The following is a 16,848-nucleotide window of genomic DNA, read 5'->3' as shown; positions in this document are numbered from 1 at the left end:
AGAAGAAGTGAAAGTGACAAGTTTGTTGCTTATACAATTAACATATGCTGTATGGGTGGAGAACAATACGATGATGTGAACCCTTTGTAGTATATGTTCTGTTTATGCTGTTATAACATCAGAAGAAACAGTGAGAAGAATGGTGCATTGGTTATGGTGACCAAAATTAATGGCTCTCATTGGGACATCTTGGCATAAGACCCCCCCCCCCAATGAGTTATCATTCTTCAATGGTTCTGTTAATTAAGTGCAGCTAGTAATTGTATCTCCCAGTCACTGAGATGCGCTTCTTTCTGTTATCCATGACTAAATAATGCACTGATATAAATTCTGTAGAAACTCAGATTAGAATGCATGGCTGCTCTAATGTAGTTTTCATAGGTTCCTTTCATCCATTTTCTGTTATCTTAAGTAGCAGGGGAATGTGGGGGTATAGCATCCACATGGCAGTTCATCAAAGCTCTCCTGCAAAAATGATTGGCTTCCTTCACTTTTTTTAATAAGTAAGTGTTGGTTACTTTTTTAACAAATATGTTTGGTTAGAACTGTGTGGTCATTCTGTGAACAGGTTTTTTGATGTACACTGTTAGTTTGTGGGCTTAGTTAAATAGGAACTCAGTGTAAACATCTATCATTAAGGTCTACTTTATCCAAATATGTTTGATAGATGTGCAAGTCGCATTGGACATAAATTTATTTGTAACTGAAACGGTGGATGAGAGAAGAAGGTCTAAAGGAGAAAATGAAAGTTGACTTTATGGAATCTGATGTATATAAAATTTTAACAAAAAAAATTAAAATGAAAGTCATCCTGTTTCTGTGCTGACAGGAAGACATTTCAGAAGACAAGATGCAATTGTTTCCCACTTTTACAAAAGAAGCAGGAAGAAGGATGACAGCAAATATAGGTTAGCACTCTAACACGAATGCAAAAACAAAAAGGGTGCCAGCATTGATGCAGCACCAGGGTGGCTTTGGAACTACAAAGTTTGTAGAGTTGTTTAGCAGGAAATGTGGTTGAAACCTAGATGAAGCTCATTCATAGATTTGTTTGATTTTGTATAAAGTGAGCAATACTGACCCGCAAAAGATGCAAGTAAAGAAAGCGAGTCTTAATTCTACTTGTGGTAGTGGCATTTGTTAGGGTGGTGCTGATCTGTTTGTTATCAAGTTTACTGAGGGGTATGAAGCAAGATGGGAACAGGTACCACTGAATTAATAAAAAGTGACAATGATCTGACCCAAAGGTAAGTCAAGAGCTGATATTTTCAGAGCCTGTGCAAGTAACATTTCATAGGACAAAATACAAAGTCCAAGAAAAAATAACAAATCAACTTCACGCTGAGATGTGCACAAAAAAATTTAATGTGAAACAAATAACTGAAAGCTGGACAATACACTCATACACCAGTAAATTTAAAATAATAAAAATAATAAGTAAATGATAAGTACTTTCATCTCTATACTCATTAACCAAGACTTCATCAGATAAAACAACTTTTAAAATAAGCCATTTAAATAAAATCTAACCCTAACCTTACTTTGAAACTTGCCTATAACTTTGACATCCCATATAAACCATTATTTTTATCACACATACAATTGTTTGTATTAACTCAGATGATTTTACATTAATAATTCTCTGCTTTAATCTTGTATTCAATTGTGCATTATATTGTTTTTGTAATTGTTTTATCTGTAACTACGTATATGTATTCACATGGAGCTTTTCTCCCCAGGCTTCCATTGAAAAAGGGCTCACTCTGGCCCAATGTACTATCTCAATTAACAAACTGCAAATAAATAAATAAAATAAAATAAATAAATTTGGCTAATTTGAGCAGTTGTTTTATCTGATGAGGTCTCAGTTACTAGTGTACGAGTGTATTGTTCAGCTCTTAGTTATTTGTTTTGCATTAAATTTGTTCAGGCACATCTCACCGTGAAGTTGGTTTTGTTAACATTTCATTGGAATCAAAGTATAATGTACAGTTTTCAAAAAAATGCAGAAACCAGCAAGAATTGGGACAGGACAATCATGAAGGGATGCAACAAATACAAAGTAATCTAATAATACTTGAAAGATTACCCAACTGTTGACAACAGGTTGTAAGAATCAGAAGATGTGAAGCTCTGTAGAATTCAGGAGGTCTTCTAAAATCAAACACTGGTATTATAGAGTGAACGTCGTTCTGCAAATTATAGTAACACTGAAAAGCCATATGTTTAGGTTCCATGACCCCACATCAGTTAGTGTTTTGACCCATATTGCTTGTGACTGCTAAGAATAATGAAGCAGAAAACCTTGCATAGGGATATTAACCTGAAGTCTTCTAATCAGACTGTCCTTTCACCTTGAAAATCATTCAACAGTCATCCTACTGACTTAGAAAGTCACCAAAAAGCACACTGTAGGTTAACAGATTCTAGCAAAGATCTTTGATGGGATTCCATACTGCATACTTGACAATTATCTTCCTGCCTAAGGTGGTCTTCTTTCCAAGAAGATTGCTCAGCATAAAAATCTACTCACCCAGATCATCATTCATATGTTTTATAAATAAGTCTGTAGCAAAGAGCTTTACACAGAAACTCCATATTCTTTTACTAGACATTGGTTTTCCTACACTCAGCTAACTAGACAGCCACTAAGGCATTAGCTCAACATACTTAGTTTGTCACCCACAAAATCACCCAAAAGCTTCCACAGGCAGATTTGTCTGTAGCACAAACTATTAAGGAGAAGGAGTCCAGATTTTTAGCTGACACTGTGTTCCCTGCAGTTAAATAATCGGATGGCCTTCCCATCAAGGAGACAACTGAACAGAGATAGTCTTACTGCTCAGTAGGTCCATTAAAAACCCTATTGATCAGGCTATTTACAGATAACTATTTTTTTTATTTGACATTGTATCCCCTACAACTTGCATTTCAGATGATCTTTCTTCCAAGAAGGTCATTCAATACAGTCTGTCTACTCAACCCAGTGGTCAGCCCTGGAACACCTTGTAGGAGGTCAGTAAAGCTAATCACTCTATGACTCCCTGTAAACCTACCCTTTCCTGCCAGATGTAGCCACCCTGCATCTTTAGGCCATAAAGAAAAAACAGCTAGGTGCCCCCACCAGTAAGACCATATGCTTATATTAATACTCTTGAGGGGGAACATACTCTTTTTAGGTCTCCAAACATGATTATATTCCATAAGTGAACTAAAAAATATAGAAATAATAGCAAGCAGTCTTCATGGATGGGGAATGGTCCTCCACATTGAGATATGGGGACAGGACAAATATCTGGTTTCCTTTTTCAGTCTTTATAGCTACTCGCTATTTACTTCTACTGTAACAAATTGAGCACAAAAGCTCTTGGAGAAAATGCTTTGTTCTTACTATATATTCCTCCTCTGTAACATAAAGTTACTTTATGCAAGAAAGATAGCTCAGTGATTGTATAGGGTTCAAAACCTAAATTAGTCAACTGCCTAATTAGTTATACTCATTAGACTGACAGTCAGAGACTTCTCATAAAAATGCATTTTCGCAGGGAAGCAAACTTCACCTGCACCCTTATATGAGGTCTCACACTGTTGTATAAAGAGCATACTCTTATCCAAGACCGTGCATTCTCATAGTTATTTACATTGTTACATTCTGAGTGTTGCACTAAAGAAGTTGACATTATGAACTGCTGATTTTTCTACACTCAACTTTCTGAAGAGAAACAACAACGATCAGATTTATTTTATTTATTTATTTATTTTACATTTGTTAACCGGGATAGTCCGACTGGATACATGTCCATTTTCAGCGGAGGCCCGGGGAGAAAAGCTCCACAAAAACACAAACAATACTAGACAAAGACAAACAAAGCAGAGTATCAAATAGTAATAATACATAGTATGAAGTAGCAAAATAAAGTATTGAGCAAAACAGGATATCATAGGACAAGAAGAAAAATATATATGATTTTTTTTTTTTTTGTGAAACTAGAAATTCATATGAGGAGTGTGATGACTAGAGGTGCCTTTAACCAGCAATAAACTGTCCATGGAAAGGATTAGCCTGGCTTGAGACAGTAGCATGTCCAGTTAGATCCCAGAAATGTTTTGAGTTTGGTTTTAAAGTGACTTATAGAAGGAAGGGAGGTAATCTCAGAAGGTAGTATATTCCATGTTCTGGCTACTGAATTGGCAAGGAGAAAGTCCCCGGCTTGGTTGTTAGTTTTGTGGGTGTGAATGAGGACTCTGTTGGATGAGCGCAGTGGTCTTGGGTTGTTATGTAGGGTGATTAGGTTTGTGAGTGCAGGAGTATTTTCTGGGTTATAAATAATTTTATGGGCCAAGATCAGTTGATTATAAAGCAATAGACCAGGTAGTTCAAGCCAGCACAGTTGGGAAAGGTTGATGCAATGATGCGTCCTGAAGGGGAGGCCTGTGGCAAATCTGGCGATGTGATTATAACAGGTAGCAATCTTATTTAGGGTTGTCTTGTTAATATTAGTAAGAAGGGGGGGATGCATACAGGAAAGTAGAGAGAAGGTGGGAACGAGCAATAGCTACCCTGGCAAAGGGGGTCAGGAACATTTTTATTCTATATAGTGATCCTAGTTTTTTATTGATGTTTTTGAACATATGGTTGACATGTAAGTCAAACTTTAAGTGGTTGTCAATGATAACTCCTAGGAGTTTGGTGGATGGGTCAGGTGAGATAACTGTGCCATCCTTTGATTTAATTGTGATGTTTACCACGCAGGACCTAAGTGTAGGGAGGAATATTAACATTTTAGTCTTTCTGGGATTTAATATCAGTCGGCAGCTAGAGAGCCAATTTTCTATTGTGTTGAAGGTAGTCTGGGTAGTTAGCTCCAACTCTGTTGGGGATGTAGTGGCGCAAATTAGGGTGGAGTCATCTGCATATTGTATACAGTTGACTTTGGGTAAGACAGTGTATAAATCATTAATGAAGATGGAGAATAACAGAGGACCTAGGATAGATCCCTGTGGGACACCCAGAGTGTTAGGTAATAGGGTGGAGAGTTTAGACTGCCAAAGTACCGCTTGTTGTCTGCCACTTAGGTAGGAGTCGAACCATTGTAGTCTGAGAGCACCAGGACTAACAGGTTTCACCTCATATCATGCTTCCCCCAAAATCCGGGGCACACAAGAAAAAGGAGGGGGTGTCCAAAAACTAAAAACTCTCATAAAAACCACCCAAGCAAAATTTGAGAAAAAAAAAATAGGGAACTCTAAAATCATACAATCATCTTTAGCTTAGAAATTTAAACCCTGGAGGAAACCTTAGCCTCACCTCAGGATACGCCGCACAAAGAGTGCTGACGGTGACTGTGGGTCCACTTCATAAGGGCGTGCCTCCACAGACCCTCTTTATTACTAGCTTCTTGGATGTTTCCTATCTGCAAGGCAGATCCTGCCTCTTAAACTTGGTTGACTTTCGAGACAGTCACCCAAAGGCATTTGATGAGGAAAAGTCCAGCATAGCCACTACCTCGACCTGGCAAGGCCCTTCACACAACACTCCACTCAGGTATCATCTCAAAAATCATCTGCAGATATGTGAAAATCATGATGCAAAAAATATGGACTAAACTGGCTAACAGAACCCACAAAGTTTGCAGATGACTGCAAACTGGGTGCCATAGTCAAAACACACACATCTGACAGATATCCCAGAAAGAAGGGCCACACGCGGATAACATAACTGGTGAGCCATGACCTGGCCTGAAGTTAAAAATGCATAGTCATACCCTTTGGGAAAAACAAGGTTACCCTAGCTACGATATATGGTGGCGCACAGAAAAGTCATCAAGGGATGGGGACCCAAGTTGACAGTGTACCGTTTGACACCATGTTGCTAAAAAGTTAGGAAACGTCCCCTCAAAAATCTAGATCCCCTCAGAACCACAAGGGCGGGAGACTTAAACCTGACACGGTTATAAATAGAACATGCTGGGGACAGATTCATCACTCCCCAGAGACCCTATGCTGTGGAACAAACAACTGTACAGGCAGAGCAGAGGCTGGCCTTGTTCAATCTTGACCAATGGATGGGAGATATCGATATACCCCCAGGATTACTTTCTGCTTGACAGAGGCACAGAAAATGATAGGCATAGTTTTTATTCAAACTAAAGGGTGGGCTGAAAGCAACATAGCTACCATGGGCTATAAATGTGAACCTAAGAGGTCAAGGCCGAATGACTGTAGGGTGTGGATTAAGAGTTTGTGATCAACCATATCAAAGGCTTTGGACAAGTCCAAGAATAGAGCTGAGGAGATATGGTTGTTGTTACGATGAGTGTTTATGGTGTTGGTAAAGACTGTTAGGGCAGTTGTGGTACTATGGTGTGGTCTGAAGCCGTGTTGGGTGTTTGCTAAGAGATGATTTTTGATTAAGTGGAATATTAATTGTTTTTGAATACATTTTTCCATAATTTTGGCCAAAGGAGAGAGTATGGCTATGGGCCTGTAGTTGGAGAGTACAGTGGAACTGACCCCTTTATGGAGTGGGATGACATATGATGTTTTCCAGATGTTTGGAATTATACATTCTTTTATGGTACGATTAATAAGTAGCAAGACTGGGTAGGCTATGGTGTCAGCTGATTTTTGTAAGTATTCAGCTGGAAGTTGGTCAGCTGCGAAAGCCGTGGGTTTTAGTTTTTTGATTAAGGTCTGGACGAGTGATGTGGCAATTGGTTGGAAGCTAAATATAGGTAGGTTTTTTTGGGTCAAATTATCTGAGCTGTGGGGGCACAGAGGTAGTTTGCTGGCTAGAGCTTGGATAGTCTCTGTAAAGAACTGATTAAAACTGTTCGAGATAGTTTCCGGGGGTTTATTAATAAGGGAAGCTGGGACAGGGGTGGCAGTTTTACCAGGGTGTATAAGGTTGTCAAGCCCTGCCCAGAATTTTTGTGGACTGTTTTGGTTGGAAGTTTGCAGGTTACAGTAGTGTTGCTTTTTATCAAATAGTATATGTTTTTTAGTTACATTTCTGAGTTGTCTATATTTAGTCTGGTCTTGTGGGAGTTTGGTGGTTCGCCATAAGGCCCACGCTTTGTTTCTGAGTTTGATTTTGAGCTTGGTCTCTGTTGAGAGCCATGGGGCAGCTTTTGCCTTAGTTTTCTTAGAGCGGATGGGTGTGTGGAAGTCAAGGATCTCAAGGAATTTTCTGTTAAAGTACATTACTGCATCATCTAGGGGGAGGTGGTTTAGTAAAGTCCAATTACAAGAGATTAGTTCTAGATTAAATTTGGCTGAGTTGAAATCTTTGTTATTTCCAACTAGTCTGAGTATGGGTTGCTTGGATTTGCCTGCTTTGTGTTTGATTATATATGTGAGGTGGTGGTCACTAAGGCTATCAGGGAGGATACCAACTTTATACATGTTGGGGAGAGTACCCAATCAAGTATACTTTCTTTTAGTAGTAGACTTTTGGTATGTTTACACTGTATGGGAGTTTTGTTTGTAGAAAGTTCGAACCATACAGTTTTTAAATAATCATAATGAAGGGATGATTGCCCTTTTAAGGTTTTATGTGACATCACCTGAGAGTAATATTTAAATGTGAACTGGCGCGTAAGCCAGTGTTTGTCTGATGAAGTTTGGACATTGTTCCAAACGAATAAAGTTGTTTTAACACATCAGTGCAGCTTATTGTCGGTTTTGGACAGCTGACTGTTTGAACCTAGAGTTTCTTTTAGGTTATGTTTACCTGTTCTAGTTGGGGTGTTGATAACTTGCTTGAATGCATGCAAGTTAATATGGGTGGTAGGAGATACTGCAGAGCAGGTGCTCCAGTCAATATTGAAGTCACCGAGAAGTATGGTTTCTTGAGGGTAGTGACTGGATATCCAGTGAAGGGTGTCTTCTAGAGTGGCTATGTTGTTTCCTGGAGGGATCTACATACAGATTACATAGAGGCTCTTACTGTGGGTGATCTGGAGTTTTGTGGCTAGGATTTCTGAATTATTTATCAGAGGGGGTTGTATGTCTTCTATTGTTACAGTCAATTCAGATTTATAAAGTACAGCTACCCCACCCCCTTTCCTGGATGTACGATCCTGCCTATGAATCTTATACCCGGGAAGTAGTATTTCATTATCAGCGGTGGAAGGTTTTAACCAAGTCTCAGAGAGACACATAATATCAGGGGAGATTACAGCAAGGAGTGCATGAAGTTCATGCAATTTGTTATTTATACTTCTAATGTTGAGATGGCATGTTAGGAGAGAGTTGGGTGGTCGTGAGGTTATGGGGTCGAGGCTGATATTGCTAGTTGGGGAAGAGTTGTTCCAGTTATTGGTGGGGCCAGGGTTGTGATAAATATCCCCAGCAATTAATAGTCTAAGTCTTAGCTTGGAGATGAGCTTGAGGAATTTATCAATTATTTTATAGTAGTGCTTGTATATGGGGCAACTTTTGTCTGTGATATTGAATGGGTAATATGGACATGATGTTAAGAATGGTCTAATACTGCTAGTATGAAAATAGTTGGTGTGCCTAGTTTCAGTGGAGCTGGTTAGAGCACTTGGGGTTTGGAATCCTAGGAGAGGCTGGGTTTCATATAAGATTAGGAGGTAAGGGGCTAATAGGATGGACAGCAGGATGGGGTACCACATTTTAAAGAAATAGGGGTCTCTAGGTATAGAGGTACCATTTGTTTTAGTAATGTAAAGCGAGAGTTCTTGTATAGGTGAACAGTGGGAGGGAGTAGGGAGGAAAGAGTGTGATAGCAGTAGTAGAGTAAGGGTGTGATAGGTCGGTTTACCAGAAGGTGAATTGGAGGTGAGAGGGGGTGTGTGGTTTAGTACCTATAAATGTAGACGTAGTGGGGGTGGGTGGGATTTGGGGGCAGGGAGGGGAGTAGAGTGAGCCCGATTGTAGCGAGGGCGAACGGAGCGGGGTTAAAACAAACTCAATCAGGTATAATCCAGTTAGGTAAAGTAATCAGGTATAATCCAGTTAGGTGAAGTTTTAAGTGAAATGCACTTTTTCTATAAATGAGATGCACTTTTTCTATAAACTATGTTGCTAGTGCAATCCAGTAAGTTATATAGAGAGTTTTTGCTATGGTTTACAACATCCGTGTGCTGCAGGTTGTACTAATCTGGGGAGTTGTACTACTTATCCCAAGTGTCCCTGAGCTGGAAAAAGTGTTCCGTTAACAGGATTGTGGGAAGCCTGGTTCAGGAGGGAGGACTAGTGGGACCTTAAACCCTGGGCAGCAGCTTCCACAAATAACAAGAAAGTACTGTGTGAGCACCTTGTTTTTTATATGAAGCTGCTTGGTACTTTTGGGTTTCCAGCGAGGTATGGTAGTCTGTTTGCCTGACTCGGGAGCTTAGAGGGGCTGAGTCGAGGGGAGCTACCTTGTTTCTTATATGAAGCTGCTTGGTACTTTTGGGTTTCCAGCAAGGTATGGTAGTCTGATCACATTAATAATGACAACCCACCTGCGGTATTCCCATCTAAACCCATACAGATCTTTAATTGACTTTGTTTACAAACATTAAGACAAAGTAATATATATTTTCCTGTATCTGAACACTGCTAACATTGCTGATATAAAAGATGGTGTCATGTGTCTGTGATCTTAATCTGTCATTCTGTTATGAGTACATTTCATTTCCTAGTATAACCCTGTGGACATTCACCTGCAGAGTTTGTAAGGCAAATGCAGAAATGGAAGTAGGTTGCCACGTCTAACTTCTGTATCGCATTTACACACTCTCAACCCTACATAAAATTTAGAGTCCCCAGACCACTTTAAGGCATGTCTTTGGAATGTGGGAGGAAACTGGAGCATCCAGAAAAAAACAAAGTGAACACAGGGAGGACATGCAGACTTGACACAGAAGGCACCTTAGCTGAGAATTGAATCTATATATTAATTTATAATTTTTAAGAAAATGGTCTTTAACATTTCTGCTTAGTGCTGGAATAATGTATGCAGTTTTCTATTAATTTTGTGAAAGACCTCCCTAGGACATCTGCTTGAAGACAGAAATGCTGTAAAATCTGCCTGACTGATTGCAGCTCTTTTTAGCTTACTGTAGGTCTTTCATGAGTTACGTGGAAACAAATGTTTGAGGTCTTTGGTACAATTCCAGCAGGAAATAACATATTGGTTTAGTACGGAGTAATATAGGATTATCACTCTCTCCAAAGAGATTATGCTAGGTCCCTTAAATCAATGAAAATATGGTCTTAGCTTAATTCCTGACATGTACTGTAAAGAACTGCTGCACACTATAATTCATCTATCATTCATGCCATTTCTTAGAAAATAGTTTACAAAAGGGGCTATTTCATTGATTTAACAGAGTCATTTTAGTGGTGGTGAACTACAATTACTATCACAAAAAGATAAGCTCAGTAGACAACTAAAACTGTTCAAACTTGCTGAAAATTAAAATAACAGTAGCATGTTTTTGAAAGTAAATTTAAGAAAATAGATCTCCAGTTCTGGATGAAAACATCCTATATACTAAACTAAATTGAGATTGTCATTCCCATGTCTAAAAAAAAAAAATCAGCCCCAAAAATTGTAATGTCACAAGATCAATGACATGAAAACCTACTGCTTCAGTGCATATGTACAGAAATGTACACCTGTTCTCAAGAAGATATTTCTTTGTGATGTGTGCTGAGACTGCTAATAAGTAAAAACAGGACCATTATGTACAAATTATTTAGTAAAGGTAAAAAATATCTTTCTTCATTGACAGCAGATTATTCTTCTAATTTCAGCTGCTCCCATTAGGGGTCACCACAGTGGATCAACTGTTTCCATTTCTTCCTGTCCTCTGCATCTTGCTCTGTCACACCAGCCACCTGCATGTCCTCTCTCACCACATCCATAAACCTTATCTTAGGCCTTCCTCTTTTCCTCTTACCTGGCAGCTTCATCCTTAGCATCTTTTTCCCAATATACTCTGCATCCCTCCTAAGCACATGTCCAAACCAACATAATCTTGCCTCTCTGGCTTTGTCTCCAAACCTTCCAACCTGGGCTGACCCTCTAATATACTTATTCCTAATCCTGTCCATCCTCGTCACACCCAGAGCAAATCTTAACATCTTCATCTCTGCCATGTCAAGCTATGACTCCTGCCTTTTTGTCAATGCCACTGTCTCCAACCCATATAACATAGCTGTTCTCACTACCCTCTTATAGACCTTCCCTTTCACTCTTACTGGTACTCATCTGTCACAAATCACTCCTGACACTCTTCCCCACCCACTCCATCCTGCCTGTACTCTCTTCTTCACCTGTCTTCCACACTCCCATTACTCTGAACTGTTGATCTCAAGTATTTAAGCTCATCCACCTTCGCCAGCTCTACTCTCTGCATCCTCACCATTCCTCTATCCTCCCTCTCATTCACACGCATATATTCTGTGTTAGTCCTGCAGACCTTCATTCCTCTTCTCTTTAGAGCATATCTCTACCTCTCCAGGGTTTCCTCCACCTGTTCCCTACTCTCACTACAGATCACAATGTCATCTGCAAACATCATAGTCCACGGGGACTCCTGTCTGATCTCGTCTGTCAACCTGTCCATCACCATTGCAAATAAGAAAGGGCTTAGAGCTGATCCTTGATGTAATCCCACCTCCACCTTAAACACATCTGTCACTCCCACCGCAGACCTCACCACTGTCACACTACCATCGTACATATCCTGCACCACCCTTACATACTTCTCTGACACTCCCAACTTCCTCATACAGTACCACAACTCCTCTCTAGGCACCCTGTCATATGCTTTCTCTAAGTCCACAAAGACACAATGCAACTCCTTCTGACCTTCTCTGTACTTCTCCATCAACACTCTCAGAGCAAACATTGCATCTGTAGTGCTCTTTCCTGGCATGAAACCATACTGCTGATCACTAATCATCACCTCCCTTCTTAACCTAGCTTCCACTACTCTTTCCCATAACTTCATGCTGTTACTGATCAATTTAATCCCTCTGTAGTTACTGCAGCTCTGCACATCACCCTTATTCTTAAAAATCAGTACCAAAACACTTTTTCTCCATTCCTCTGGCATCCTCTCATTTTACAAGATTTCATTAAACAATCTAGTTAAAAACTCCACTGCCATTTCACTTAAACACCTCCATGCTTCCACAGGTATGTCATCTGGACCAACAGCCTTTCCATTCTTCATCCTTTTCATAGCTATCCTTACTTCTTCCTTGCTAATCCACTGCACTTCATGATTCACTATCCGCACATCATCCAACCTTCTCTCCCTCTCATTCTCTTCATTCATCAGCCCCTCAAAGTACTCTTTCCATCTGCTCAACACACTCTCCTCACTTGTGAGTACATTTCCCTCATTATCTTTTATCACCATTACCTGCTGCACATCTTTTCTAGCTTGGTCCATCTGTCTAGCCAATTGGTACAGGTCCTTTTCTCCCTCCTTAATGTCCAGTCTTTCATACAACTCTTCATATGCCTTATCCTTAGCCTTCGCCACCTCTTTGTCATGCACCTCATCTCCTTATACTCTTGTCTACTTTCTTCATCTCTCTGACAATCCCACTTCTTCTTTGCCAACCTCTTTCTCTGTATACTCTCCTGCACTTCTTCATTTCACCACTAGGTCTCCTTGTCCTCCTTCCTCTTTCCAGATGTCACACCAAGCACCTTTCTAGCCATCTCTCTTACTAGCTCAGCTGTAGTTACCCAGCTATTCGGTAACTATTCACTGCTACCCAGTGCTTGCCTTAACTCTTCTCTGAACTCCATCCTCACAATTACCCTTTTTCAATTTTCACCATTTGATCCTTGGTGCTGCCCTCACACTCATCCTCCTCTTCTTGATCACCAGTGTCATCCTAAAAGCCACCATCCTATGCTGCCTAACTACACTTTCCCCTGCCACCACTTTACAGTCTCCAATCTGCTTCAGACTGGCCCTTCTACATAAGATATAATCCACTTGTGTGCATCTTCCTCCACTCTTGTATGTCACACTATGCTCCTCCCTCTTGTTAAAATACATATTCACCACAGCCATGTACATCCTTTTTGCAAAATCCACAATCATCTGACCTTCTGCATTCCTCTCCTTAACACCATACCTATCCATCACTTCCTCATTCCCTCTGTTCCCTTCACCAACATGCCACTGAAATCTGCTCCAATCACCAGTCTCTCACCCTTAGGTGCAGTCATCACCACTTCATTCAACTCACTCCAAAATTTTTCTTTCTCATGCATTACACACCCAACTTGTGGAGCATATGCACTAACAACATTCATCATTACACCATCAATCTCCAGCTTCATAAACATCACTTTATCCGACACTCTTTTCACCTCCAAAACACTCTTAGCATACTGTTCCTTCAGGATAACCCCTACGCCATTTCTCCTCCCATCCACACCATGATAAAATAATTTGAACCTGCCTCCAATACACCTAGCCTTGCTACCCTTCCATCTGGTCTCTTGCACACACAATATACCAACCTTCCTTCGGCCCATCATATCAGCTAGCTCTCTCCTTATAACAGTCATACTGCCAACATTCAAAGTTCTGACCCTCACTATCACAGTCCTAGCCTTTACCTGCCTTCAGGCATGCCTTCCCCCTCTTCTCCTCCTTCGGCCAGCAGTAGCCCAATTTCCGCCAGCACCCTGTTGGGCAACAGTACTGGTGGTGGCCGTTGTTAACCTGGGCCTCGACTGATCCGGTATGTATATCTGTACTGCTGTCCGCATTCATTGAAGCAGATAATAATGATAATCATTGCCTGACTGTGGGCATAGCAGGAGTCACTCTCTACCAGTCAAATTTACCTACTAAAGCTTCACGCTTGTGGTTAAACTACACTGGCCACGAGTAAATCCTAAATCAGTCAAGCTAGGCTGTGAGTACAGTATTGTTTGTCCTGAGCTCCCCTTCCAGAATTAAACTACCACCATACCTGGGAGCATTGCCAACCATGTCTTTTTTAGACAGGACAATAACAGAGTTGATTTCTTAATTCACAATTTCACTTGTATTTATACATTCATATAACTTCTTGCACATTCCTTGCATTCATTATTTGATCCATTTAATCTTAAACATTTAATATTGTTCATAATGGAATATGTCAGCTGATTAAAAAAAAAAGGCTTGAAGCCATTATGCATACGTTCTACACCCCATATTGTCTACCAACCTGACTTCAGTCAGTCATGCATAGCCTTATTAGGTTGAACATGCAAATATAAACTGAAACTGCGCAAGCTGAAGTGATGAGCTCAGTAGCTGCCTAGAAATGGAGCATAGCTTTCCCCAGTGAAAGTTAAGTTTTCTCGTGAGGGTGAGCTCATACTGGTTGGGGAGCATAGCTTTTCCCTTGAATACCAAACCCACAAGGGAACACTGTTTCAGATAAATTATTTTCAGAATTTAAAAGGTTTGGACTCAAAACCATGTATCAGCAGGCATATGTTGAAAATAGATTTATAACTATCTATAACACAATGTTCAATAATAATAAAATACCTACAAATGAAAATGTTTGTTGTGCTATAAGCGGACAGGTGGAATTCTAGGTTACAGTCATGGTGTCCCACAAGGCTCTGTCCTAGTCTCATACTTTCAGCTCTGTTTTTACAGCCAAGCTGTACTGTAATCTTTATGATAACTTGGAAATTGGTAAACTGATCATATCTGTTACAGTCAGGACATTTCTGCAAAAAAACTTGACTAAATTGTCCATTTAGGCACAGACGAATAATATGCTTTGCCCTTCCCTGCCCCACCTTAATAATACGTGCTAACCCTAACCCTAACATGCAGCTTACCTTAAAAAAGTCTTTTCCATAACTGTATCACTACACAAGGCAATTTGGACAGTCATGGTACACACATACAGATACACACGCATTACATCCAACCCCTAACACTCCCATTTCTACACACACTAAATATCTTACCAAATTCTTATCCTAACGTTAAAACACTCAATCACACACACATGAAATAAATCCCCTTACCTAACCCTAAAATACAGACACTCACATACAAACTCCCTGTCCCACTATTTACCTTTGTCAGCAGCTCACTTGAGTTGCACATGTGTGTCGAACAAGATAGCTGCAATTATGTTTACATATATATATATATATATATATATATATATATATATATATATATATATTATTACCTTCTATTCCTTCACTACAATGATACAATCATACTGCTCTTGTACCTATTCAAAGTCCCACAACTCTGCATCATATAACACCTTGATTTGCTTCCCTCTTCTCCACATCTTATAATGCATAAATATAATTAGAAATATTTCCTGCAACTGCACTTGCTCGCTCTACTGTTAATGCAACACTGCAGTGCCTCATATTGCAGTGCAGAAATAATGATTTACAATAACTAAATAGGTAAATAGGTAAATTTGCCTGCATTAAACCTAACCATTTTTGGCTGTTCTTGATCTAATCATATGATGAGAGCTGCTGTTTGACCTCCCACCTCCTGCTAATGTCCTCAATTTTTTAACCCCCAATTACTTTCTCAGTGAGAAATAGATCTTTTGCTATCTAAAACATAATATAGTGACTTCTCTGTTAACCTTTCTGACATCAAGCAATTTGTTCACACATATAGCTGATGTTGCACACACCACAATCATAACCAGCATTTTTAAAGAAATAACATAGAAACAGCAAACCATCTCTTCTCCCAAATGAAAGTAAGAACTTTCAAGGCCCATAACTATTAACTCTAGTTACCAGAACTTGAAAAATTGAATAGTTGACATGAATGATTTAAAACATTTAAAGCTCCATCACCTAAAATGCTATAAACAAAGGCAGTTACTTGAAGCAATGCCAAACACATAATCAAAATATTGGGCTTTTTTCTTACAGTTTCAAAGCCTGTTATTATTACAGTCTCCGTGTATGAATTTTTATTATGTTAATAGAGAATTGCAAATGCACCTTAGTTAGCTGTGATCTGTACCTTTAAGGAGCTAAAAAGAGAGCAAGGGGCGTGGTTAAGTGTTTCAATGCTGGTATTTAAACTCACTTGTAATGGTGTGAATGTTTTGCTTGTCTGAAGAAGTTTGTGCAAGGTACTAACGAAAAGTTTTTACAGTGGCTTAATAAAATTTGTTGTTTTTCATGTTTTCTACGTTTTGGACTGGCCTGAGTCGAGTTCTTGGCTTTTGAATTTGCAGTGGTTTTCGCTAGTTTGCAATGCCAAACACTGTTAAAAGACCCAGGTAAGTCTCCAGTCCATCCATCCATTTTTAACCCCTTTTTCCCACTTTGCACATAAGGTTGGGGTGTCACTTCTGCAGTGACAAGCATCTTGAGCCCAGAAATGTCAAATGTTAGCCGGAAGCCTGTGAATCATTAAGTGTTGCAACCAAACTGCTAAGTTGTAACCTAAAATGACCACCCATCTTATTACAACAGAAAAAAAATGCATGAACTATTTACAATATTCATTTGAGAAGCCCTAACTTCTCAGGTTGAACTACATGATATTGTCACTATTCAGTTGTACAGGAGCAGCCATAAGTTGTACATATTTCTTTACTGCAGACCACAGAATGATATATACAGAATTAATTAAATCCACTGGGTGACTCCAATCATGTGGAATTTAGCTTTTATGTTTTATTTGATCTAGTTATTATTCCACTGGGTGACTCCAATCATGTGGAATTTAGCTTTTATGTTTTATTTGATCTAGTTATTACTCAGGATTGTAAGATAAAGTATGGCTATGCCAACATCTTAAATGGCAATATTACTTTAGAAACTAACTCACTATACCAGGCAAAAAC

Source organism: Protopterus annectens, chromosome 6.part0, assembly GCF_019279795.1.
Source record: "Protopterus annectens isolate FY-2018-M chromosome 6.part0, PAN1.0, whole genome shotgun sequence".
Taxonomy (NCBI): domain Eukaryota; kingdom Metazoa; phylum Chordata; order Ceratodontiformes; family Protopteridae; genus Protopterus; species Protopterus annectens.
The sequence above is the reverse complement of the archived record's forward strand: the minus strand, read 5'-3'. Positions refer to the sequence as shown.